Source organism: Vulpes lagopus, chromosome 2, assembly GCF_018345385.1.
Source record: "Vulpes lagopus strain Blue_001 chromosome 2, ASM1834538v1, whole genome shotgun sequence".
NCBI lineage: Eukaryota > Metazoa > Chordata > Mammalia > Carnivora > Canidae > Vulpes > Vulpes lagopus.
Window position 1 is genome coordinate 149,710,705 of NC_054825.1, and position 27,522 is coordinate 149,738,226.

Sequence of the window (27,522 nt, forward strand, 5' to 3'; positions counted from 1 at the left end):
ACTCTGTAAGACTCTAAGTGACATGGAGAAAGAGATGTTTTGGAAATTGAGGTAATGTCTAAATGCCATCCAAATGCATTTGTTAGTCTTTCCCCAAATTCATGGTCATTTGCTGTCAAAGTGGTGTAGAAACCGTTCGAAATGTGGTATTGCTTTCCTTGACGTCCTTCAATGACTTACCTCTGCCAACAGTAAACACTGCACTGAAGGACCTTCCTGGTCTAGCCTCCCAGCCTGAACATTTCCATATATACAACACCCCCCCCCCCCCCCAGGGCTGTGCCCCTGCTGTTGTCCAGGCCTGGCAGGGCCTTCTTCCACAAATACATCTCTGGACTGAAAAGCTCAAAAACCCTCTACCTCTTACATTCCTCCAGTTCCTCTGGACTCCCACAGTACTTGATATTTTTATCATAAACCAAATTCTCCTTAGTTTAGTTAAGTGTACCCTGCTTGTTGACTGCTCCTGGGATAGAGACCTCCCTTTTCATCTCTAAGTCACCTCAGAGCACCTGTCCAAGAAAATACTGGAAAAATACTCCCAAGTAGGGTAGGTCTGATGCATAATTCCAACTATCAAGGTAGTTAGGGCTCACACATTCTGTTCATTTGCATATCTTCTATTCCTTACTCTGGCATTTATTTTTCCTTTTTCCAGTTTGATTAGCAAACTACATGAAGAATAATCAGGGAAAAGTCATTCTTGGCTGTGTTTCTTCCTCCCCTATCTGATAGGAAAAGGAAACACCCCACTGCAGGTAGGGGCCCATTTAATATAGGAGTCTAATAAGTAACAACCTCTCTTCAAATACTTCCTCCATTTTAATAGTTAATAATGCTTTTGCTGATCAGTCTTTGAAGTGCTTTTGCGCACATAAACCAATATACACGAAGTCAGTCACCGCCTGCGGGAAGAAACAGGCCACACTGTGTTCCCACGAATGCAGAGAGGAAGTGGGCCTCTTAAGATCCTGTTTAGGCAGCCCCAGTGGCACAGCGGTTTAGCGCCGCCTGCAGCCCAGGGTGTGATCCTGGAGACCCGGGACCCACGTCGGGCTCCCTGAATGGAGCCTGCTTCTCCCTCTGCCTGTGTCTCTGCCTCTTTCTTTGTGTCTCTCATGAATAAATAAATTTTTAAAAATATTTTTTTAAAAGATCCTGTTTAAGGTACAATAATTCCACACAACTCCACAGGGGATCCTGTGTGACTACAATTTACATGCACTTTTCTCTAAGTGCCACTTTTGGTTGTTGTGGGATTTTCTAATGGCTCCCGCTACAAGTTCAGTTGTGAATACTTGCTGAGGAAACCACAGCCACCCTTGTAGTAATGATGTATTTTCCAAACCTGGACTGGACTTAGGGATCCCCACTTACTGCTGCTGGCTAAAGGCAGCTACTGATACTAAATTTGCTAACCTTAAAGGTAAGGCCTGGTGTCACCCTTTTCCTCCCGTCATTCCTAAAAGAGAAGTGCATGTAGCCATTGTAGAACCTACATGGAGTTCTTAAGCAGCCCTGTCAAGTGCCATCCCATTTAACTCCTGACACAAACCATAAGTAACATTTCATTTGTTTTCATGAATTCTGTCCAATGAAACAGTCTCTGTCCCTTCCCTCAGGGTTTTTTTTACATCCTTTACTCACATACTGACACCAAAAAAAATAAGTAAATGCAGCTTTAGCCTCAACAAATCAGCTCACAGTTTGGCTTAAGCATAAAACAATACATTTGGGAGAAGTGGCGACATTCTCCATTCAGTGTTTCAACCTGTGCTGAAAATAGCTTCCCTCCACCATTTTGTAAAGTTTAAATCTCATGACTGCCTGGATTCTTTCAATGGCTATTTTCCCCTCCATAACAGTATCATCAGTTCAACCAGCTATTTCAAGGGACGTATCTTTAAAACTTAAAGGCAGCTGTTTTAAAACAAATATGAGGAAAAAATTAAAAATAAAAATAAATAAATAAAACAAATATATGGAAAGATGAACTCAAAAAAGGATAAATAACCTCATGATAAAAAAAAATAGAAGAACAAAGGGATATATTATTTACATGATTAAAATTATAAATCTAAGATATTAAAATATGTTATTCAACAATACAGAAGAAATATATAATTATAAATACTTTCATACACACAATCTCTCACATCACATCAAATCAGCATGGATATTCTTTTCTCTTTTTTTTCCAGCCTGGATATTCTAAGAGCTAACAGCATTACCTGGGGGGATATAGACATCTCAATAAGATATGAAACAAAACATTTAAATATTAAAAGTAGGGGATCCCTGGGTGGCTCAGCGGTTTGGTGCCTGCCTTTGGCCCAGGGCGCGATCCTGGAGACCCGGGATCAAGTCCCACATCCGTCTCCCGGTATGGAGCCTGCTTCTCCCTCTGCCTGTGCCTCTGCCTCTCTCTCTCTCTTTCTGTGTGTCTATCATAAATAAATAAATTTAAAAATAAATAAATAAATAAATAAATAAATAAATATCAAAAGTAGCAGAGTAATCATTACTTATAGAACATGATAGTATACTGAGAAAGTCCAAGATTACAAACTAAAAGGCTAACTGAATTAAGTAAGAACTCAATAGTGACTGAATAACAAAGTAAATCTATGAAAATCAATTATTCATTTCACCAAACATTTATTTAACATTTAGTGCATGTCACATAATGTGCTAGACACAAAGGGTACAAAGAAAGATAAAGTCCAAACACTACGTAATAAGATCTACCAATAAAAATCAATCACAAAATATGCAGAAATGAAAATTCCATTCATAGTAGCAACAACATCAACAACAACAAAGCATAAAGTAATTTTAGTAAGAAATGTGTAGGATCTATCTAAAGAAAGTTATAAATCACCTTGAGAAATACAAAATTTTTTACAAGACTAAATATAGAAACATGCCATTTTACTGATTGAGAAGACTAGCAATTATAAAGCAATTACAGTGAAACTGGACAGTATATATTCCTCTTTGGAAATTATTTTTAAAAAGTTCCAAAGTTCATCTGGAATGGTCGGAAAAGCTAAAACATTTTGGAATAAAAAGATAAGGAATTTTCCCAAGCTCTTAATAAAAGAATTCTAAAGGTAAAATAATAATGGCATTGGCCAAAGATACAGAGAAGTCACTGGAACAGATAAGTGACCCCAGATAGAGACACTCCTTTAAAAAAAGAACATCACAGTTCAGTGAAAGCAAGATAGGCAGTATTCAATTACAGTTTTGGGGAACATGGCCTATGTAAAAAAAAGTCTTTTTAGATCTTTATACCCTACTATTCAGTAAATATAAATTTAATTAATGATGATTCAAAACTTTAATTAAAGATGTTAATTTATATAAGCAAAGAAAATATGGGTGAATATTTATCTGGCCAAACTTGAGTAACAGAGAAATGTAAATTAGAATACTTAAGATATCCAAATTTTTACCTATCAAAGTGTGAAAGACTAAAAATTATGATGTTCAATGCTAATACAAATGAAGTAAGGTGAGTATCTCAGTGGATACTTTGGGAATATAAATGGGTGCCATGTTTCTGGATGATAACTTAGCATACATAAGGGAAGCCTACTGATCCAGTAATTCCAATCCTAGAAATTATCCTGAGAACATCATCAGAGAAGCAGTAAAGGATCTACATAACACATTTCATATCAAATATAATTTACAGTAGGCAAAATTAGAAAGAGCCTAAGGGCTATTTACCAATAGAAGAATGAGTAATTACACATTTGGTGTCAAAATTTTTAATTAAATAAATTTCTCCTAAGGTAATATCATATGAAAAATACGCAATTTACAACTATACTGTGGACATAATAAACCTCATTTGCTAATGCATACATAAATACACAACACAAAACTTGATCAGGGATGGGGCTACAATCAATTTTATTTTATCTTCTATGTTTTTCAATATTTTCCTAATTTCTAACAATGAAAAAAATATATATTTTGTTTTCAGAGAAAAATAAGCATTACTTATATAAATAAAGTAGTATCACAGTATTAAACTTTAAAAAATAACTTCAATAAACTAATAAATGATCCACAATGAACTCATGAAATCTGAATGAAGTCTGGAGTTTAGTTAAAAGCAATATAAGGTAATTTAGGTAATACTGGCCAGTATGAAGCAACTAGGAAATACCCTAAAGTTCATTATTAATCCATTCATCTTAGTCAGTGAGCTGGCCTGCTGGTGGGTGATGGAGGCCCATTTTCAGAGCTTATCTCTATCTTTGCAACTTTTCCATAAATCTAAAATTATTCCAAAATAAACGTTTACTTTTTAAAAAAAAGAAGAAGAAGAAGAAGAAGAAGAAGAAGAAGAAGAGGAAGAGGAAGAGGAAGAGGAAGAGGAAGAGGAAGAAGAAGAAGAAGAAGAAGAAGAAGAAGAAGAAGAAGAAGAAGAAGAAGATTATTCATGGTGGTTCAAGAATTTGTTTCTTTAGAAGATGGCCTTTTGCTTCTAAGGACCTCATTTCCAAGAGGACCATGTTCATTCATAAATCACCTCTTGGAACTCACAGAAACTACAGAAAAACAGGCTTATTGATTTTGAGTGGCAGGATTTGGGGGTGATTTTAGGTTTTATTTGTTCATTTTTTAAAATCACTCTACAATGGTAAATATATTTTAAAAATGTGAAGCCACTTGAAGACAAAATACTGGGCTACCCTAGTATAACATTATTTGGATTCTTTTCTTTCTTTTCTCTTTTATCCAAGCAACCTTCCAACATTCCTTACATGCGGTAATAATTCAACCTCTGTACTTCCCCAATCCTATTACTAAACATAGTTCTTCAGCTTACCATCACAAAGCCCCAGATGTCATCCAGCAAACAAACTTACTCCAGCAAAAACCAATGGACCCTTGTGAGTTTGCCATCTCCCAACTATCCCCTGCTTTGCCACATAACCTCTCCCCAAACATTCTAGGTACTTCTTTGCCTCTCACCAGCAGAGACCCTGCCATCTCTCTGTTAGAAGACCACAGATGAGCAACACTTGAAACAATGTCTGAAACACAGAAACCCAGAAACAAGGACTACCGAAGTACCATAGATTTCATAAGACCCAAGGGTCTCTGGCTGCACTTTTTTTTTTAAGATTTTATTTATTTATTCATAGAGACAGAAAGAGAGAGAGAGAGAGAGAGAGGCAGAGACACAGGCTGAGGGAGAAGCAGGCTCCATGCAGGGAGCTTGACATGGGTGGGACTCAATCCTGGGTCTCCGGGATCACACCCTGGACTGAAGGCGGCGCTAAACCACTGAGCCACCTGGGCTGCCCTGGCCGCACATTTCTAAGAGAAGCCAGATAACTACAGAACCAACAGTCCTCAATTCACCACTAGCACCATCAGCACCCCCTCCACCTTCTCCACTGCACACAAAGAACAGAGAATACATTCTTTTGGAGAACACGAGATTCCTCACCTAATCAAACTCCCCACTTCATAGGAAAGAAAATAGATAGAAATTAGGGGTGGGGAAATTTACGTGGGAGGCATTAAAGCCATACTTCCATTTTATTTCCTGGTTATTGACAACTTAGCCACTCCCTACCCCCACCACTCCAGTCCTTCCTCCACAGGGCAGACTGAGATCAAAGTTAAATGGGGGTACTTTCACTTTATGCTTGTATTGGTGTTCTGCAAGAGCAACCCAAAGAACATAAGATAATGCTTAACCAAGAAAAAAGAAGCAGGGCCTGTTCAAACTTGTCTATACTCACAGATGGGGGGTGGGGATAGGCAGCACCATCTTGTCAACTGTGACATGCAAACCATGAAAATACATCACTTACATGTGCTGGCATTTGGGCTTTTCTAGAATAAAATATCACTTGGTAATTTCAAGGCAAAAGTAGATCTCCTCCTTCTCCAGGTGAACCAAGGTATAAAAAGGAAGAGAATGTATTTTGGAATCTAAACCTACCCAACCTCTTAGCTACTAAACTAATTTCACCAATAAGACTACTCTATCTCTGTTTAAGTCCTAGACTCCCAAGAAGTAGGGAAATTTAAGCACAGTAGGTGGAAACAGAAAGGGAAAAGGGGAACTGGATGGTTGCACAGAAAGACTGCAGGTGACTCTTAGATTTCTATCCTTTCAGGTCAAGTCCCTATGGCCCCAGCAGACAAGCTAGATTAAAGTAATTAAAAGACTGACATTGAACATGTAGGCCCTTCCCAAGCCCATCTTATTAGTCAAGTACTTGTTCCATTCACTCAGCATTCAGCTGAAGAAATACTTTTGGTTCATTCATTGCCTAAAATCTTTCTTTCCATGTCTTACAACCTGGAGCCTCACTGTCTAATACAGTAGGCCAGTAGCAGATGTGGCTCTTGAGCAATGGAAATGTGACTTATCAGGATCCCTGGGTGGTACAGCAGTTTAGTGCCTGCCTTTGGCCCAGGGCGCGATCCTGGAGACCCGGGATCAAATCCCACGTCGGGCCCCTGGTGCATGGAGCCTGCTTCTCCCTCTGCCTATGTCTCTGCCTCTCTCTCTCTCTCTCTCTCTCTCTGTGACTATCATAAATTAAAAAAAAAAAAAAATTAAAAAAAAAAAAAGAAATGTGACTTATCCACATTAAGATGTGCTTTAAGTATAAAATACATGCTGGATTTCAAAGACTCAATAGGGAAAATATCTCATTAATAATCTCTTTTTATGATGATTACATGTTGGAATAATAGTTTGAGTATATTTGGTTTAATTAACATATTTAATTAAATATGTTATTAAGATTAATTTAACTATTTGATGTTTTAATTTTTTAAATACATCTACAAAAAAATATCTTAAATGAAGTCTATGGCTCATATTTGTGGTGACCATAATATATCTATAGGACTGCACCACTCTGGAGATAATGTGGTCCTACAACTAGAGATGTGTACACCAAGCAGCAAGCACAGGCTAAACTTCCTGAATTCTATGGAATTTTGGAAAACTGGTAAGGGAAAGGAAACCTCATTAACTCACCCCAAGGTACGACTCATTCATAGAGATCATCTGTGTCCCATCCACAAGTTCAACACAGAAAATACGACAAGCTCTGGTGCTCCATCTAGATCTAGGCTAACACTCACAATCCAATGTGAGCACCTCTTTCCCTTCAGGACACTTGGAGTGAGATATGGCTTGAGGAGTCTACTGTGATGAAATCAATGAAAAGGGATCAAAGAGTGGAAGAAAGAAGGGAGGGGAGGAAGAGTGGACAAAAGGACAGATTGGGATAGAAATCAAAGGGTCAGTGAAAGTAGGGATGGGAAGATGGAGAAAAGAGAAGGAAAGACGTCTCTGTGGTGGGAAAAAAAAAAAAAATACCTCCCTTCCCACTGCTCAGGGCAACTCTGAAGGCTAAGACTAGAAGGCCAGGATCAAGAAGGAAGTGACAATGCCCAGGGCAGTAACTCAAGAGGGTCCCTCCACTCAGCAAAGAAAGACACAAAACTAAAGATAAAGGAAACATCTCTGGACGCACCTAAGCCTTGGAACACCCCTAACGAAAACGGACAAAGCCACGTCATGTAACTCATGGCCGGCCTTTCATCTTTGTCAATGGTCACAAATGTGCAACTTCGCTAAATACAATTCCCTTTTCAGAGAGTCTTAAAGCACATGGCACTGACTCATGACCCCAAGAAGATGGATCTCTTTCACCCTCTTCTCTTAAATCCCCCCACCAAAATAAATATTCTAAAAGTTCACCAGTTGTCTGGTGCTCAGAACACAATGTCCTGGAAAGGAAAATAGAACAGAAGCGAATGACTAGAGAAAGACCCGGGCTAAATCTGAACTACATGACAGAGTAGTCCTGCTTTAGGAGCTCTGGGGCAAGGTTCAAGGGTGAAAGAGGGAAAGGGAACAGACGTGGGTGGGAAGGAAAAGGGGCCCTTCCTCAGTAGGAGCCAAAAGCTCAGCACAACATAAGAATGCTCTATGCATCTCTCTCTGTGTGTGTCTCTCATGAATAAATAAATAAAATCTAAAAAAAAAAAAAAAAGAATGCTCTTCAATACCTGTTATTCTGACAAATGCAACCACTCACTCACAGGAAGGCTTGAGAGAGCACTAGGGGCGTGCAGCGAGGTGACAGGCAGATCAGCAGGCAGGCCCAGCTGGAGAAGGAAGAACAGCTCCCCCACCCACTGCCAGATGTGCCAGAGCCTAACCCAGGGCTTCTCAGCATTTTCTCAGTTTGGGACACCTTGTTGTTTTAATACTACTTTCATATTTTCACCCCTGGGTCAAGGGAAATAAATACCCAACACTTCAGTCTGTGAAATAGGTAGATTGAAACAACTTAAGTTTTTGTCCTAACAACTTAGTAGCCATTGGAAAAAACAGACATAAATTGATAGAAAAGCAATGTTTTTATTTCATTCTTAACTAACCACAGCTGTTCCTGGGATATGTATGCTGCTGGCACTACACAGCTTCTCAAACTTTGGAATCTGTTTGAACTTGGCCACCCCATTTCCTGCTCCACTTAATTTTTATACAGTACTGGCTTTTTAAGGATAGTAAACCCCCAAAGCCCAGCTTTGCAAAGATATGACATCATTAGAAAGGAATGCAGTGATCTAATCCTGAAACTATGAACTACCTGAAGCCAGTAATTCACAGGGTAGCTGACAAATGTTGATTATTTGTTTTCCTCAAAAAATTTAAAATATCCCACAGCCTCCCTGTGAATCACTGTGGCGCCCCAGGGTACCTCAGAGAACTGTTTGGGAAACTGCTAGGTGAGGCCCCTTCCACTGCAACCAATCAAGAGCATTCTTGCTGGTTTTCATCTAAAGCAACCAAACAAAAAGATCTATGTGGCCCAGACTGAAATGGTCTGTGGTAACCTCTGATCTGTTCTATTGAAAGGATTCTACATTCAAGCCAGAGCAGCCTATTTGGGTAACAGATAAACCCCTGGGTGACTCAGACAGAGTCTGCAGACCCAGAGACATGCAGGGCAGGCAGAGCCATGCTAATGGATCATCAATCACTATTCTTTAACTACTTGACCCCACAGTAAATGTGGGACATTGTCTAGAAAAGTGGTAGTTTGTACATTTTTATTAATTAACATGAGAGATGAATGTTGGGTCAATATTACAGACTGGTGACAGAAGGCAGGTGTCTTGTGTATGTGTTGTAACAATCATGTGATTTTGTCCCTGCTAAGACTAAAAACTAAACTCTAAAATAAGCAAGGATTGGGGTGCCTGGGTTGGCTCAGTCAGTTAAGCACCTGACTCTTGATTTTGGATCAGGTCATGATCTCAGGATCGTGGGATTGAGTCCCATGTCAGGCGCCATGCTCACCTCGGTGGGGAGCCTACTTCTCCCTCTCTCTCTGCCCTCCCCCCACTTGCTCACACTTTCTCTCTCAGATAAATAAACTTTTAAAAATAAATGAAATAAGCAAATATTTTACTGAGACTAAAATAAAGGAGGAAAATGAATTCATTCATTCATCCATCCAGCATTCTACAGATGTTTTTCAAGCTTCTATCTTATTCCAGGAACTATCTATTTCATGGGAAGCAGAGCAGTGAACAAGCCAGATACAGTGTGGCCTCTGTCCTCTTGTCAAAGGCAATAAGTGACCTCCGTTTTCCCCAAATCAATAGAGAATTTTCAGGCTTCATCTTACCTGACCTCCTAGCAACATGTGGTTGAGTGGATCACGTCCTCTTTCCTGAAACATTTCATTCACTTGGTTTCCCAGATCTCTTCCATCCTACTTTTCCTCCTGCCTCTCTGGCTACAGCTTCTCTGTTTCTTAGACTTCTTAGCCTCCAATGCTGATTGCCCTCTGGCTCAGTTCTTGGTCAATTTCTCCATCCTCACTCTCTCCCTGGGTGTTCCCTTGCAGCCCCCTGACATCAAACTATATTGTTAACTCCTACATTTCTAACTCCAGCTCCCACTTCATTCTGGAGCTCCAGATATGTATATCCAATTATGTACTTGACAACCTCACTTTGAGGATGAATAGGTATCCCAAATATAGTATGTTCAAAACAAAATCCTGATCTCCTACCCCTAAGCCCTGATTTCTCCACCCCAGGAAATGGTACTGCCATTCAATACATGTGCAGGCCAAACCCCACAACTTTTGATTCCTCTGTTTCTTATCACCACATCTAATCCTTTGGTAAGTCCTGTTGGCTCTACCTTCAAAATTTATCCTGAATCTAAACCTCTATACCATCTATCTCGCTCACTGCAATACACTAATGGTTTTCCTGTTTCCACTCTGGCCCTCCCACTCATTCTATTCTCAACAAAGTAACCAGAACTTCCTTTTTAAAATGTAAGTTAGATAATATCAATCCTTTACCTAAAACCCTTTAAGGAGTCCCATCACACTTGAAATCTCTGAACTCTCTACTTCAGTCTATGAGGATCCAAGTGATCTGGCTGTACTAGAAGCACATTAGGACTTCTATTGCTTTTACCTCCTCCAGGAACACTTTCCCTTAGATCTTCAGATGACTTACTCCTCACTCAAGTCAGAGAAGCCTTCTCTGGACAGTCTTTCTAAAATATTCTTCCCCTCCTTCTGAACCCCATTATTCTGCTTTATTTCTCTCTATAGTACTTAAGAGCCCATGAAAATACATCTTAGGTATGAACTGTTGACTGCTACTCCCACTGGAACATAAGGTGAGTGCAGTTATTCTGTCTTGTTCATGCAGGCACTCGGTATGCTCTCGAATACTTCATGAAATAACAATCTTCTGCCTTCAAAGAGTTTACATACTGTGAGAGATGACAGGGAAAAGACCTGGGTATCCAGTTTAAAGTCTATTGTTTACTTTGCTTAACCTCCTACTATGTTACTTACTGTATGAGCATTTTGTATATACCAAATATCATTCTCCTAATTCTGGATATATGTTACTCCGTTTATTTATTTATTTATTTTATATTTCTGTGAGGTGAGAAAAAATATCTTACCCTCAGAGAAGGTAAGTCACTTGTTCAAGACCCCAGAGGTGATCAGAAGGAGGGTTTGGATTCATCTGAGACCCATCGCACTCCTGAGCTGCACCCTTACCCACTACACTATGTTATGCACAGCCTCTGTATATGGACTTCTGGAAAGGCATGGGCTGAGCCACAATGACCTCTAATGCTTCAATTCTACAAGTGAAAAATGTTTTCACTTGTGCTGCTTAAAACTTAATTTCTAAATTAAATCACAAGAACTCTTCTACACAAATACAATTCAGCGATAACAACTGGCCACAGACCAAGGCCAAATATGTGCATACAGAGACCAGGTGGTGTTATATGGTGAGGCATCAGATGAGACATCCATCACGCTACTCCATTACCCATATTATCCAAACTATGAATGTTCCCTTTCTAAAGACTACACATTTAAACAAGAACCGCCAGAGGTGATAAGCTCAGAAGTTTGGCTGGATTCAGAAGACTTTAGCAAAACACATTCACCTGGTTCTTTATCTGTCACTAGGAGAATTAGCTGCCTGGCTTGTGCAGAAAGATCCACACCAACTCCTTGTCTTAAACTCTCTATAACTGATTGTGCAAAATAGAGTGTCTCAGATGCACCCCTCTCATGGCTCCATACAACTCTAACAACATTTTCTGGGACCCTCCAGCTCAATTCTGGAACCCTCCAGCTCAATTTTGAAACAGCACAAGACCTAAGAAGAGGCAGCACAAACCCAAAGATACATTAAGGTGCCTCTGCTTCTTTCTTCTACTGCCATGAAATTAGAATTAGCCCATCTGTGTCCCGTATCAAGATACCACTGTTTCTCACTGCTCATGCTAGCTAGCACACACACCTACAAGGCCCTTGTTTACACATGCACCTATGCACATGGAGATGCACACACACACCCCTTCCCTATTCAATCCTGTGGTTCTTGATTGTTTATGGGATGAATATTACCCATTATGATAATGATGCACAGTTACTTCACTACAAATATTACAAATGTTAAAATAAATTCATACTCATTTTGAAGATTATAAAGAATTTTTCCGAAAACAAATGAAGTATATATTCAACTTTACTACTGAACGTGAGCCAACATTACTCTTTTGTTCTAAATTTACCGAAAATAACACAACTGAGACATTTGGCAATACTCGGCACCTAATTTAAAATCACTTTTGACTCTAAACCCATAAATTCTATAAAACTGCTAATAAGTGCTCTGTGCTACAAGATGACCCATTTATGCAATGGCTTTGAGGACTCAAATCTTTGGTAAAAATCAAGGCTCGGAAAATGTGGGTGAGAGAAGAGGAATGGGAAGGAAAATAGGAGAATGAGCATGAAAGAGAATGTCACTGCTTTGAGAATAAGAGAAAAGCTGTCCCCCCATGTAATACCCACCCCACCCATACCCATGTTCCCTTCTTAACCTCAGGAGAGAGTGTTTTAAGCTCATCACCTTTCTAAGCTGGCAGTATTTCAGCTAGACTTTTCTAGCTCCTGGGTATTTTCTGGTCTCTAGATTCCAGATTTCCAGTTTTCAGATCAAAGATGAGCCTACAACTGGGCTATCAATAAACTGAGAAAGCAGACAACTCCTGGGAGCAAAGAAAGCTAGAAGAAGGGACCATCCTCTCTTGGCTAAATCCCCAGAGATGAAATGACTTCTAAGTAGTGCTTTGCAAGTTCCTGGCAAGATTGATTTCTGGATGCAGAAAAATGTAAATTAAGCAAAAAAAAATTTAAAAGGTGGGGAATTCAAACAACAGCCAACACCACAGTGTTCACATGTCTGAAGAAAATAAGTGCTTAATCTTTGTCCTTGACACTTCCTGGCTAGTTAACCATCAATAGCATCACCAGCACCACAACTTCCAAGTCTATATTTGACCCTTGGTAGGAAACTGATTGCTACCTCACCCTAAAGGTCAGGGATCAGCTCTAGCTCCCAGTTCCTGGAAGGTCATCAGAATCCTTACAAACCAGAAACAATGATAGTTAGAAAGGAGTCAGCAAAATTACTTCATTCAACCTCTTCATTTTACAAAAGTCCAGACTGCTAAGGTGACTCTTAAATCTCTAAGAAAAGCTGGCAAAATACTGAGGTTTTGAGCTTCCTTCTCCTAATCCACAATCTACTACACCAGAATAAACAAATTGATTTGTTATTCATCCATCTGTCCACCCATAAATAAAAAAGAACACAGGTTTCAAAACAGGCACACAGCCAATATGCCTTAGTGGTTAAGAGCATGTGCTCTGGAGCCAAACTGGCTGGTTTATATCCTGGCTCTGTCACTTACCAGCTCTGTGACCTTAAGAAAGTTATTCAACCATACCTCAGTTTCCTCATCCAGAAAATGGGAGGAATAATAATGGTAACAACTCGCATGATGGTACTCACCTCCTTGAGTTTTATGGCAACTCAAATGAGATAATATGACTTATTAACATATATTTTAAAATGAGAAATCAAGTACATAAAATAATATGTACCACGTGCTATGTGAGTACTAGATATCATTATTCTTCCAAATTTGAGTAAGACTATAAAGAAATATGAGAAGGAGGTTACATGGTCTCACTTTGCTTTATTTCTCTAGCCTTATTCTAAATACGTTTCAAACATACAAGCTTCATTTGATACAAGCATTTTGCAAGGAATTCAATAGGATGGTTTCATGTATTGCCTAGCTCTAACTCACGCAATTATTGTAGGCAATTTAAGAACAAGAACAAAAGCAGGGAAGATCCTCCTTTATTTAGATCCTGTATTTAGATCTAATCCATGACTTCTGTTTTGAGAATTGCTATTGATTTGACATCTGTATATCATACTCCAGGATCCTCCATGATGCTTTCCCAGAGAGTAAGAGCCCATACTTGTTGGTTTGATTCTGGAAGAGCCACTGGAAGGCAGTTCATCCTAGCTCTCCAAAGTACCAACACCAGTTGGGCAACACCTCCTCAAAGGTCTAGGTCCCAGGTCCACAAGCTCCTCCACCCAGCTTCTGGGTTCTGGTAACTTCTTTCTTTTCATCTTCCAGCCCCACTGAGCTTCCAACTCTAAAAGACTCCATCTAAAAGTGTCTATGTTTGGGCAGCTCTGGTGGCTCAGCGGTTTAGCACCGCCTTCAGCCCAGGGCATGATCCTGGAGACCGGGGTTCGAGTCCCACATCAGGCTTCCTGCATGGAGCTTGCTTCTCCCTCTGCCTGTGTCTCTGCCTGCCCCCCCTTTCTCTCTGTGTGTGTCCCTCATGAATAAAATAAATAAAATATTTTTTAAAATAAAAAATAAAATAAAAGTGTCTATGTTTGAAGTTACATTTCTAATTATAAGAGTAGTGGAGGAAAACTTACCTCTGGGCACTTTTGCTTACCAATTTAATAAACGCTTTTACATATAAATGGCAATATATTGTATATAATAATAAATGTACATGATATATAATATGCATCAAGTAGCATATATAATACATATCATTTTACAGGCTTAATGTATGTATGTTACTGTAAAATTCACTTACTATTTTTAGTGAACTGTTATTTATAAAACTTATTGCTTTTTAAAATTTCTTCTTTTCTTTCTTCATTTGATTGTGAGCTCCCTGGAAGCATATACTTAGGTGTGTGTGTATGTGGTTGTGCGTACACATGACTGGAATTGTGACTTGCCCTGTAAATGTGTGTTGGATTAAGCTACAATCACAAATCTACTGAGAATTCAGGCTACACCTCAGTTACCTTTGATCCCCTAGTAGCTAAGCACAATAACAGCTTGGTTAAAGTCAATGCTCAGAAAATATCAAGTGATTGACACAGAGAAGCACTTAAAATCAGAATTTTTAAAAAAGAATTTGACTTAGAAAGACATCTAATTTGTCATGAAGTGTATATGGAACCTAAAGAAAAAGGATATAGGAAGAAAGGCTAGAATCAGAAATATAAAGAGGACATTAGGCCATGTAGTTTAAGGGTTGTAAAAGGGGATCCTCTTCACCCCTCACCTTGCCATCTTCCTACCCCTACTAATTCTACTGTGTCCTTCTTTGTCTTAGGGTTTCAGGCCAGTTAAAACACCAACACCTCTGGAAGTTGTAATACTTTAGTCAGTTGACCAGCTCTTTTACTGAAAGCACATTTTGATTTAGATCAGTGGGTTTGGAGGACACTGCCCCAGGGAGACATTTGGAAATTCCAGGGCATTCGGGGTTATCACTGTTAGTGGCATTCAGTGGGAAAGGCAGGGATGGCACATAGTCCTACACACAACAAATTACTCACATCCTACATGATTTTCAAGTATCTCACCAGATTATTCATGTAGGTAAAAACCTGTTTATAATTATCTGAGTTTACAACCTAAGTCCATTTTATTTTCACGATTCCTCTTTATGCTAAATTATCTAAAATGAAGTTAATTGTACAAATCAAAGGAAAACTGATTGTTTTCATAGAAATATCATAAAGTATTTTCTACCATTTCATAGAATCATATCACTGAAAGCAAAGCAACTAGACATCTGAGCCACCACTACAACAAGTACAATTCTGATTCATCAGAATTTTAGCTAAATCCACATGTAGGTGCAAGCTTACCTAACTCTTTCCTTATGTCTCCTGGAATATACTCCAATACTCTCATATTTAAATCCATATTTGTTATAAATCATGTTCCTTTTTTCCCCTTGTATTTCAGTTATGAAATTATATTGACTTTTTAAAATCACATGCATAAATAATACTGTCTATGAATTTTGTTTGAGAATAATAAAGAGGACAATAAAAAAAAAACAGGGATGTTGGGGCACCTGGGTGACTCAGTCAGTTAAGCATTCAACTCATGATTTTAGCTCAGGTCATGATTCAGGATCCTGGGACTGAGCGCCACACTCAGTGGGGAATCTGCTTGAGATTCTCTCCCTCTGCCTCTCCCCATACTCACCCTTTCATACTCCTTCTCTATCTCCAAAATAAATAAATAAATCTTAAAAAAAAAAAAAAAAAAAAACAGAGGGCACCTGGGTAGCTCAGTGACTGAGTGTCTGCCTTCAGCTCACGGTGTGATTCTGGGGTCCTGGGATCGAGTCCCCACAGGGAGTCTGCTTCTCCCTCTGCCTATGCCTCTGCCTCCCTCTGTGTCTCTCATGAATAAATAAAATCTTAAAAAAAAAAAACAGGGCTGTGAAGCACAGGTATAGATGGAGAGAAAGATGAGAACAGCAAAAAGGTATCTGGTAGAAACATATTACACAGAAGAAAGAAAGAGTGAAACCTGGAAAGAAGCACAGAAGGTATGTGATGAATGCTTAAAGATGAATGGGCTTTATGTAATCCTTTTTGCTAGGCAGAAATGCCACATTGGTGTTTGTCATGGCTTACAGGAGTTAGTCAGATGCATGGAAGGAATACAAGCACGAGAGTAAGGTAGACCAGCATTCAAACCCCAGTTCTGCCTCTTATGAGTCATGTCAACATGGGCAAATAATTTCAATTCTCTGAGTGTTGCTCACTTCAGCCAAGTGAAAGTCACATGAGGGCTTTACAAATTGGCTTTCCTGAATCTCAAAGTCAATCACCATGTCTGGCATATCATAGCCCTTTGACAGAGATTAGTTCCTACTCTCCTACTCCTAGATGTTGCCTCATACTAGGAAATAGTATGCCCAGAAAGAGAGAAAAGCCAAGACTATAACTGTATTAGGTATCTATTGCTCCGTCACAAAATACCACCAAATTGCGCCTTAAAGTAACACATGTATAGTTGACTCTTGAACAATGCAAAGGTTAGGAGTGTTAATGCCCTGCACAGTCAAAAATCTGCATATTTAACTTCTGACTCCCTCAAAACTTAACCACTAATCAGCCTACTATGGACCAAAACAAGCCTTACCAATAACAAAACAGTTGATGAAATCACATTTGTATGATATAGATAGATATATTATATATATATGTTATATATATATATATATATTATATACTGTGTCCTTATAATAACATAAGCTAGAGAAAACAACATACCATTAAGAAACATGTAAGGAAGAGAAAATACATTTACAACATTGTATTGCAAAAAATCTTAATTTTTTTAAAGATTTTATTTATTCATTCGAGAAACAGATAGAGAGGCAGAGACATAGGCAGAGGGAGAAGCAGGCTCCATGCAGGAAGCCTGACATGAGATTCAATCCCGGGTCTCCAAGATCACGCCCTGGGCTGAAGGCAGCACTAAACCGCTGAGCCACCTGGGCTGCCCTGCAAAAAATCTTTAAATGGACCTGCACAACTCAAACCTGTGTTGGTCAAGAGTCAACCATTTGAGCTCAGTTTCTGTGAATCAGAAAAGTGAGCATGGCTGAGTGGGTCATCTGATCGGGGTCCCTCACTGGACCATCATCAAGGTGTCAGCTAGAGCTAGAGCTTCATCTGAAGGTTCAACTGGGAAAGATCTGCTTTAATGCTTATGTGGTTATTGGCAAAATTCATGTTCTGGAAGGCTGTTGGACTGAGGCCTTTGGTTGCTCAGGACTGGTCAGATCCCTCCCTTAGTTATTGCCACATGGGCCTTTTCTAACATGGCAGCCTGTTTTATCAAAGCACACAAACCAAGGAGGCAGCAGAGTCTCACAGAGACAGAAGTCATATCTTTTGTAATCTGATAACAGAAGTGACATTTCATCATCTTTGTTATGAACAAGTCACTATATTCAGCACACGCTCAAGGGATGGTTATTATAGAAAATATGAGCCTTAGGAGATAAGAATCTACCTGCTATAAAATAAAATAGATAATTGTACATAATTTTTTCTAGATGAATAGGAAAATTGGCTGAGCCAAATACGTAAAAAATGTTTTTAACACTCAATCCATGAACCCCAACTTTTAAAAATATAACTCGCTGATTAATTTTATGTATTTTGTGTCTTATACATTCCTATTAAAATCTGGTATAAAAGCCGGGAATATTCAAATCACAGTGCTCTTTGAGGTGTCTGGGTGGCTCAGGCAGTTGAGCATTCGGCTCTTGATTTTGGCTCAGGTCATGATCTCAGGGTCATGAGATTGAGCCCCACTTCAGACTCTGTGCTAAGCATGCAGCCTGCTTGGGATTCTCTCTCTCCACTACTTCTGCCCCTCAACCCCACCTCCCATCACGCACTGTCTCTCTCTAAATAAGCAAAAACAAAAAACAAATCACAATGCTCTTTGATTATATAATCCAACAAGAAGACAACTATGCTGAAAAAAATTTTTTATGCTGAAAACCTTTAAATCTGACAGCCAAAATTCTTCTAACTGCTTTGTTGTTCAATGTGGTTTCTAACAGAAATCATAGTTCTGTGTACCTGAATCCTGGCAAGCCTCCCCTTCACTAAACTCTAAATGCAAAACAAACCTAAAGATTTAATGGACTATCCACTAAATGCTCCTTCTTAATTCTCACATCCCAAAATGAAAATCTGCATTACCTTAAAAAAAATTATCTTATAAAATGTAGTTGCTACCCCTCAAACACTGATGCAAAGCACCACAATCTATACGGTTCAGTGGTAAATAAGTTTAAAAAATTAACTTCCTAGAATTAACTTCTGCTAGTGACCATACTTCTAAAATTCTCTATGATTTCTGGGATAACTTTGGAAATGCCACTGTTATTTAAAACATATCCCCAAAATCACCTTTATATGGGGCACTAAGTCCCAGGTGTCACCCAATCCACACTGCCCTTTTCTGAGAGGTAAGACTCATGTTTATTCTATGAGGTTCCACCCTCACACCTTAATGGGATGAACTGGATCTGACACACATTGGACCAATCAGACTCTTTCCAAAGAATGTGAAAATCGGATAGAGGGACACTACACCCAGTTGACTTGTAGCACAGAAGTTCTGAGTACATTACATGCTTAGGCCTGGCGAACAGAACCATGTTGAAGCCATGGATACTGTGATGGTTAATTTTGTGTGTCAACTTGATTGAGCCACAGGGTATCCAGATATTTGGTCAAACATTACTCTGGGAATTTCTGTGAGGGTGTTTCTGAATGACATTAATATTCTGAACAGGTAGACTCAGTTAAGCAGAGTGTCCTCCCCAGAATGGATGGACCTCATCCAATCAGTTGAAAGCCTGAAAATGCACCCCCCCCCCGCCCCAAGGAAAGGGGAACTTTTCCTGCCTGGCTACCTAGAGGTAGGATGTCAATCTTTTCTGGCCTTCAGAGTCAAACTGAAATATCGGCTCTTTCTGGGTCTCAAGCCTGTCGGTTTTTGCACTGGACTTATACCATCAGCATTCCTGGTTCTCAGGCCTTTGGACTCAGAATAGAACTAAACCATGGGCCGTCCTGGGTCTCCAGCTTGACAACTGCAGGTGTTGGGATTTCCCACCGTATAAACAAATAAGCCAACTCCTGATAATAAATCTTATATAAGTATCATATGCATATATGTATATACACTCACACACACACACACACACACACGCATAAATAAATATCCTATTGTTTCGCCACAGAACCCTAATACAGATACAGATACTAAGAAAAAGAGAAAAGCAATTTGTAGGGAGAAAAATGAAGTGATGTGTACCAGAAAAGCAGAAATAAAAGATCATATTGCCTATGGAGAAAACGCATAGGAAAGTATCTTGTCCTTACAGTCCTTCAAAAGATCTGGTTGTCCATCCTGTCCTGGGGCACCATGAAACACTCTTGACTCCTTATAACAAATTCCATTTTACATAAATTAGCACAGTGGGTTACAGTTACCTACAACCCAAAGAGTCTTGAATAAGGTACTTGGTGAACCAGTGTTCCTGCAGCAGAAAGTCCCCATCTCTAGCTTGGCTCCCTGCCACATTCTGACAGAACACAGCAGCAGGACCGTTAAGACACGAGACCCCAGGGTCAGACAGAAACTGCATTCCCTTTCCAGCTTTACCACATACTAGCCATGTGACTGCTGCCAAGTTACTTCATCTCTCTAAGCCTTAGTTTCATGATCTAAAGACACATGGGGTCATTAGGAGAATTAAGGGAATTCTGAGCTCCAGGGCCATCATGGAAGGCCTTCCAGATAGCATCCTAGTTGTGTAGCCCAGTAGCTCTGTTTAATGCAGCAGCTGGCCCAGAGGAAGGGCTCCAAAGTTAGCCATTACTGTATCTTTCTTTTTTACATCACATTCTCTACCTGATTGCTGCCAAAGCCACTCACTGTCTTAAGCAACTGAGGAGGGACACTTTTAACACAAAGTGACACAAGCACCTGCAACAATGTGTCAGTGGTTTTTCTGCTTCAACTCATTGTACTTTTCAAAATAAATATATATACCAGACACAACATCATCACACATAGTAATAATTACGGTAGCCATACTCTGTGTCTTTCAGGATATCATTCTCAACTGCCAAGAACCTAGTTTTTCCACCAAATCCCATACCAAAAGACAAAACAATGTCCTACAGAACAATGTCCTACAGAAGTATGCTGGGCTCTGAAGTAAGTCAATGAGACATAGGTTAAAATCCCCACATGTTGTTGGTCAAGTCTCTTGTTTTTTCTAAGCCTCTCTTTTCTTACGTTTTCAAGGAAATACTTCATAAGGTTTGGAAGGATTAAAATAAGTTATGTAAAGCTAAGAACGGTAATAAATAGAAAGTGCTAGCTTGTTTATTTCCAACCCTGGAATAACCAGGAACAAATGTATACTACTTAATAATATACTAATAATCACTCAACGGCCCCAAGAAAAAAATTTTGCTATTAACTTCTATGGGTCTAATATTGTCAAGTCAGTTAGACAACTTTACCTTAAAACAGCAGGGTAAGATTCTGAATCTAAATGCAATTAAACTTTTCCCTAAATGTAGGGTGGCCCTACATTTCAATTCATCCAGGATAGTCCTGGGCATAATTATTAATAGGGCCCCATTTCACTCTTGAAAGTGTCCTGGTTTGGATAATAAATTATAGGATCACCCTAAAGTAAAATCTCTCAGTGAAAGATAAGCTTTTAAAATTTGTTATTTCACAACCATGTCTGTTTACTGTGGTTTATTATAATTTAAATTTTTTCTGTCTTACCTTTGAAGCAAACTGAAAATAGAGAGCATTCAGGGTTCCATATCTACAGAGCAAGTAGCTTTCCATACTGCCCAGACTTGGGAGTTATGACTCACTGTAAGTCTTTACTGCAAGGGACAGGTCACATGAATGGAGTAACAGGACAGGACCATCTTGCTCAGCAGCAGTTGCTGAGGTTTATGGAGACCCACACCGCACTGTGCTGACTTACAATCAGGGAGCAATAGTACTTGACACACCTCTGGCATTTGACAGTATAAAATGTACTCTCACATTTGCCATCTAATTTAAAAAACAAACACCATTTTCTGCTCTACCATGTCATGTGCATCATCTGCCATGGCTACATAACTGGGTGGCCACCTGGAAAGCCACTGCATTAGCTCACAAGTTCTCTGAAGCTCGCCCTCTCTCTACCCAAGATCCCCAGAACTTGCCTGCCTCAGCATCTTGACCCTCACTTTCTACCCACTAACATGGATTTGAAGACCAGTTTGAAGTCTTCTTTTCCATTTGGAGCCCTGCCCCCTACCTCCACCAATAATGTTCAGCTCTGCTCATCAGCATCATGAAGCCAAAGCCAAAGATGAGAAACACCCTGTATACACTCCTACTCAAGAACATGTAGCCAGGTCTCCCCTTCACCTGGACCCTGCCCATTTGGAAAAAGGGATAAAACATTACACCCTCCCCATTTCATACACGAAGAAACCAAGGCAGGGAAGATCACATACCAGCAACACTTGAACGGGAGTGTGGGTCTTCTGAATCCAGAGTCCACCCTCTTCCTCAGACACCAGTGCTTCTCAAATTTCAGTCTGCATTTACAAAGTCAGCTACATATTTGCAGGGATCAATCCAAATGCAAATGTTGGGTCCCTTGGTCAAAAAGCAGGAAAAAATCATTTTCCATTCTTCTCTGGTCTCCCTCATGATGGGTCATGATGGTTTTTTGTTTTGTTTTGTTTTGTTTTGTTTTAATTTGCTATTTACCCCTGGGCTCCTTCCACACAGGGATACTCATAGGGTAAGTACAGACCCTCAAAGGTGCCCAGAGCCTCCCATGTGCTCTGGACTCACAGAGCACATGCACCCAACCCTGACCTCCTCACACTCATGCCCAGGTCCCCACTGGAGGCAGAGGACAGCAGTAGATACTGGGCTGGGACAGAGGAGCTAGGAGCTACCCTAGCAGGATGAGGGGATCACAGATAAACTGAGACCCCAAGCACCCAACACATACTGCAGGGGCCCATCAGATTTCACTTACAATACACAGATTTGAAGATAAAATCAGTAAGAAGATCAAGACAACAATCACAGAGCATTAAACCCCAAGCACAGGGCACTCCTTCTGAGCATAGTCACTGCTCACATGGCCATGAAACTGGCCTTGTGCCGGGGATCTTGTTAAACAACATGACCTGAATAGGTCAGCCTGGGGTGGCCCTGAGACTGTGCATTTCTCACTGGCTCCCCAAGGATCCTAATGTTGCTGGCCTCAGCCTAGCCTTGACTAGTAAGCTTCTACAGAACAAATCTTATTTTTTAACTTGTTTATTATGTCAGAGCCAATTAAAGGCCTTCTATTTCCTTCATTATTCAAATAAGGCAGCCATAAAAACAGGCATTAAATACAAGTCATCATCCATTGTATCCTTAAAACTTGATGGATCAGAAATAGTGAATCTATTCACATTCATCCTATCCTCTTGCCCGGGTCTAAAGACATCATAAACAGAGACCAGAGACGTGCAAAGCTACTCCTGCACATTCTGATGTCACTCGGGTGGTCTTTGTGTAAGACAGCCTGATTCCTCCCCAGGTAGACATGCCACACCTGCTCAGAAAGGCCTGTTATTGGAAATTGTCCAGTACAGTTTTCCAAAACAGGAGCAAAGGGCCCGTTTCTTCAGTTTGTGGATGGAGAGACAGCAGCTGAACAGTAGACAGTTTTACAGGCACACTCATTCTGGAATGGCAGCAACCGTAAACTCTAAGGGAGAGAAGGTACAAGGTTTCTCAGAACTCCTATAACAGGAGCTCTCAGACTGTGGAGTCTCACTCAGAGTCAACCCACAAAGCACACAGCACATGGAGAATGAGACCTCCAGCAAACTGAGCCTCAGTCTCTCAATCCCTAAAATGGGGCCAATCACATTTGCCCAGCCTCTTGGGATGGAACCTCTGATCAAATCATAGGAGACCATCAACATGCAATTTTATGACCTACAAAGCTCGGTGTGAGTCCAAAGCTGTTGTTATTTAACAGTTTAAGAAAATGCTACAGGTGATTAGTGGATGGTACATTCCAGCATGCTGTCCCACAGTATCTGACATACGTCTAGGGGATGGGGAATGCTAATGGAATACATTCTTTTAAAGGTGATATGTTGTGAAGACTAACAAACCACTTTTATAACTGGAACAAACCATTCCTGCCATTCAGTAATACTTGGAAATCCATCATCAATTTGATTTACATGCTGTATCAATAAACCACACAAAATGTAGCCTGTGGAGCCCAAAGAGTAAACAAAAGTAAACAACTGTGTTTCACCTGCCTTGTTGGCAAGACAAAATGAAAATTCTGGCTACCTCAACTGGGATAATGCCTTTGGTCTCTGACTGGTTTGGTTATTTTTGGAACCTGTTATGGAATATTAACTTTATTTGCTCTAATTCTGCAGGAAGCCACATTAGAAGTGCAAGGAAATATAAATGATTAAAAAGCAGAAGTGGAAAAAAAAGTAACCAAGTATTTTGCCCCAACTTTCATTAGCTAATATATCAACTGCATCTCTCCAAAAGTGCGAGACCCCAATTGCTATGCTTGCTGCAGTGCTGACATGACAACATTCAACCCAGTTAACTCGCTGGTGTTAGCAGATTTTTTTTCATTGTCTGCCTACAAATAAACGTAAGTGAAGGAATGATATAGGAAAGTAACATTTTAAATCAGAGGCAGGGTTTTCAAATTTATAATGTGGCAGTGAGGGGAAAATATGAAGCTAGCTGACCCACTGAGGAATCAAGCTCTAACCCAAGCTCTAAGTCAAAACCAATTGAATTAGCAAACCACAAAGAGTAAAAAATATCAAAATAAAACCTGATGTATTATTTAAAGTACACTAGTTTCTAGACCTCCCAGGTTCACACAATATGTTATTTTTTTTAAACCACGTCTTTACAAAAGACACCAGCCTTAAGTTATACAAAAGAGGTTTTTAATCCCAATTAGTAGTGTCCTTTGTTGATATTATTCTGCCTTTTCTGACCAACAATAACAAATAACCCCCAAGCACTAATAACTAATTCCCTTTGTCTCCAAGGACAGTAGAGCCCAGAGAAAAAATGTCAGATGCCCTAAAGTAAAATAAAAAATCTTTACAATGAAAGTCTTCCCAGTTATATAGTCCTACGGGTGCTGCAAATGTGGGATTGTCTGAAATATTTAAATAGCTGTGTCAAATGTGCTTAACGTGGGGATCATAAAACTGATTTCCCAGATGCTTTGAAAAATGCATCTCTACCAGTCTAATTACAATTCATAACTGTGGAACAGGAAGTAGAGAGAAATGCCATTATTAGTACAATATAACTGAGATTCTGTACTCACCAATCCTAGCAGGGCTAAGAAGTTACCAACTGTGGAATGCCCTCCACACTCACTCGGCAGCACAGGTAAACACTAAAGTTCTCATCTCAGTACATGAAAAATTTACACGTAGTAAGAAATTATTTTTAAAACTAACTTCTGGGATGCCTGGGTGGCTCAGCAGTTTAGGGCCTGCCTTCGGCCCAGAGCGTGATCCTGGAGTCCCAGGATCAAGTCCCACATCATGCTCCCTCCATGGAGCCTGCTTCTCCCTCTGCCTATGTCTCTGCCTTTCTATCTCTCTATGGGTTCTCATGAATAAATAAATAAAATCTTTTTTAAAGGGGGGTGAGGGGATTAAGGCTCCCTTTGGTTCTTTTTTCTAAAATGAGATAAAGGGTAGGCACAAAGTGAAGAGTCTGATATCTTATCATCTATAAATAAATAAATAAATAAATAAATAAATAAATAAATAATAAATAAAATAACTAATCTCTACTGCCTTAGAAATGTCAAACTAAAGTCACTCCTTATTGTAGGACGGAGTCAATAAACAAATATACGGGCCTGGCTGAGAACCAGGGATCCCACCAACACACGTGCAAAGAGGAAGTGTGAGGAAGAACGCCATCACGTTGTATTTTAACTAGAACGCATTACCTTCCTCTGAGTGATTTTCTAATTCTGTCCACACACAGGGCCTAGAAGCAATGACACCCAGAGTCAATAAAATCATGATTTCCTCCAGTCTTCCAAAGATTTCCCACTAAAAGAGATCCAAGCTTTTTGGGCAAAGGCCAATTCCAGGTCTGGAGCAGGGAAGTGCAAGTGGGCCTGAAACATCTCCTTATGTGTGAAAGCAAGGAAGTGCCTGATGGGAACCTATCAGAAAGATACAGGAACTGGCCTGAAGGGACCCCCACCTGCCAAATGTGGGACAATGTGAGTATCAAAAAAGAACAGTGATAGTAATGAATTATGGCACAGTGGCTTTTTAAAAAGAATACATGAGGTCTATAGAAATTCTCAAAAAAGGAGAAACAGAAGTTCTTCTTTCCAGAAGATTACCAAATAATAAATACAGAAGGAATACGGGAATCAGAAAAATCACCATTATGTAGTTAATAATACAGTAACTGATTCACACAAGCATCATTGATGGAGAGCAAGATATCTGCATAATTTTGCAAAGATATCTGTATTAATTTTGAAAGGGAAAGTGTCCACCAATGCAGAGATCCTGATACCACCTTAGCCAGATGATCAAAAGCAGCATCACAAATACTGGAACAAAAGAGTATCCAGTGCTCCCAGTATATAAGCCGTAAGTAACCTATGTGGTACTCCTGCTACAAACATTTCACCCAAACCTAATCATAAGGAAATGATTAGGTGAACCAAGTTGTGAGACAAGATAATCAACCTGAACTCTAAAATATCAACATATTTTGTCATGAGACACCAAGAAAAGACTGGGTAGAGGGCCATCCTAGGAAAAAAGGAGACTAAAGAGACATGACAACCAAATGTAATGCAGGATTCTTCTTTTTTTCTTTTAAGTAGGCCCCATGCCCAGTGTGGAGCCCAACATGGTGCTCAAACTCACAACCATTAGATCAAAACCTGAGCTGAGATCAAGAGTCGGACACTAAATCAACAGAGCCACCCAGGTGCCCCGTAATAAAGGATTCTTGACTGGATCCTGAATCGAAAGAAAAGAACAGTTACAGAGGACATATGGGTTATAAGTAGGGGGAAAAATAATATGATAAAGTAACGTAAAATATAAAATAATATAAAAAGTAATCTGAATATGAATTTAAATATGTATTAAATTTTAAGATATGACTGAGCACTACTGTTGTATCATTCCTTGGTTAAGATTCCTGTTATCCTGGTTGTACAACATGAAAAACATCTGCTTAGAAATTTGGGGGTGAAATGTCAGAATGTCTGCAACTTACTTGTAAGTGGTTCAGCTTCCTTGAGAGAGAAAAAGGTAGCAAATGCTAAAAAGTAATTTAAAATATAATAGAATATAACATAAAATCTAACTTTTTTAGAAAGGTAAACTCAGGAACAAAGAATGAGTTTTATTTACGAAGTAAGGTGTGTATGATTGACTAACCAGGGAGACTTGAGTGGGGCTCCTGGGAAAGCCGATTAAAAGGGGTCAATTTGGAGGGAGTTGTCCCTTTCGTCCTTCGGCCTTTTGTCCTGCCTTCCTCCTTCACTCTTCTCAGAAGACAGACTCCAGAGCAGGAGCAGGAGTGGGGAAAAGATGAAGGGAAGTTCCATGATTGTGGACCTGACACCTCTGAGGTTCTAACCATCAGCAGCATCACCAGGGATGTATAAGAAAAATTAACTCCTGGGACACAGGTTTCTGAATGTTCTCAGTTCATGGCATTCTTAGCATCTCATTAATTTTTTCATGGTGCCCCTAGGCCAAAAGGAACAACTAACACTACCCTTTATTAAGTAGTTAGGTGCCAACAACTTAATAGTATTTATGTACTAACAATCTATTAGCTGTTTTAAAAAAATAGTATACATAAATTAAGAATAAAGGTATTCTTATTTCATTCTTGAATAACCGCTATTACTGATGGGAGGTGCATTCCAACCTGTGCCCTCTACTACTTCAGCTCTTGGAATTAGATTGGATGCTACCCTTTCAGCTCCCATTCCACAATGATTTTCATTCAGTACTTGCTCGTCTTTATCATTGTGATAAAATACACGTAACATAATATTTACCACATTAACCAATTTTTTTATTTTAAAGTTTATTTATTGAAGTAATCTC

The 27,522-nt window shown here is 39.6% G+C and overlaps 1 protein-coding gene across 23 annotated transcripts in view; it reads right to left on the reverse strand.

The window, feature by feature from the left end:
- GLIS3 (GLIS family zinc finger 3) overlaps positions 1-27,522 on the reverse strand; it is a 622,522-nt gene that overhangs the window by 400,533 nt on the left and 194,467 nt on the right. Inside the window, exon 1 of one of the 23 annotated variants that reach the window (XM_041729525.1) lies at positions 21,850-21,867. The exons of the other annotated variants lie outside the window; for them this stretch is intronic. The gene's annotated coding sequence lies outside the window, so the exon portion shown is untranslated. Of the gene's footprint in view, positions 1-21,849; positions 21,868-27,522 lie in introns of those variants that run through there. 23 annotated transcript variants of the gene reach the window in all.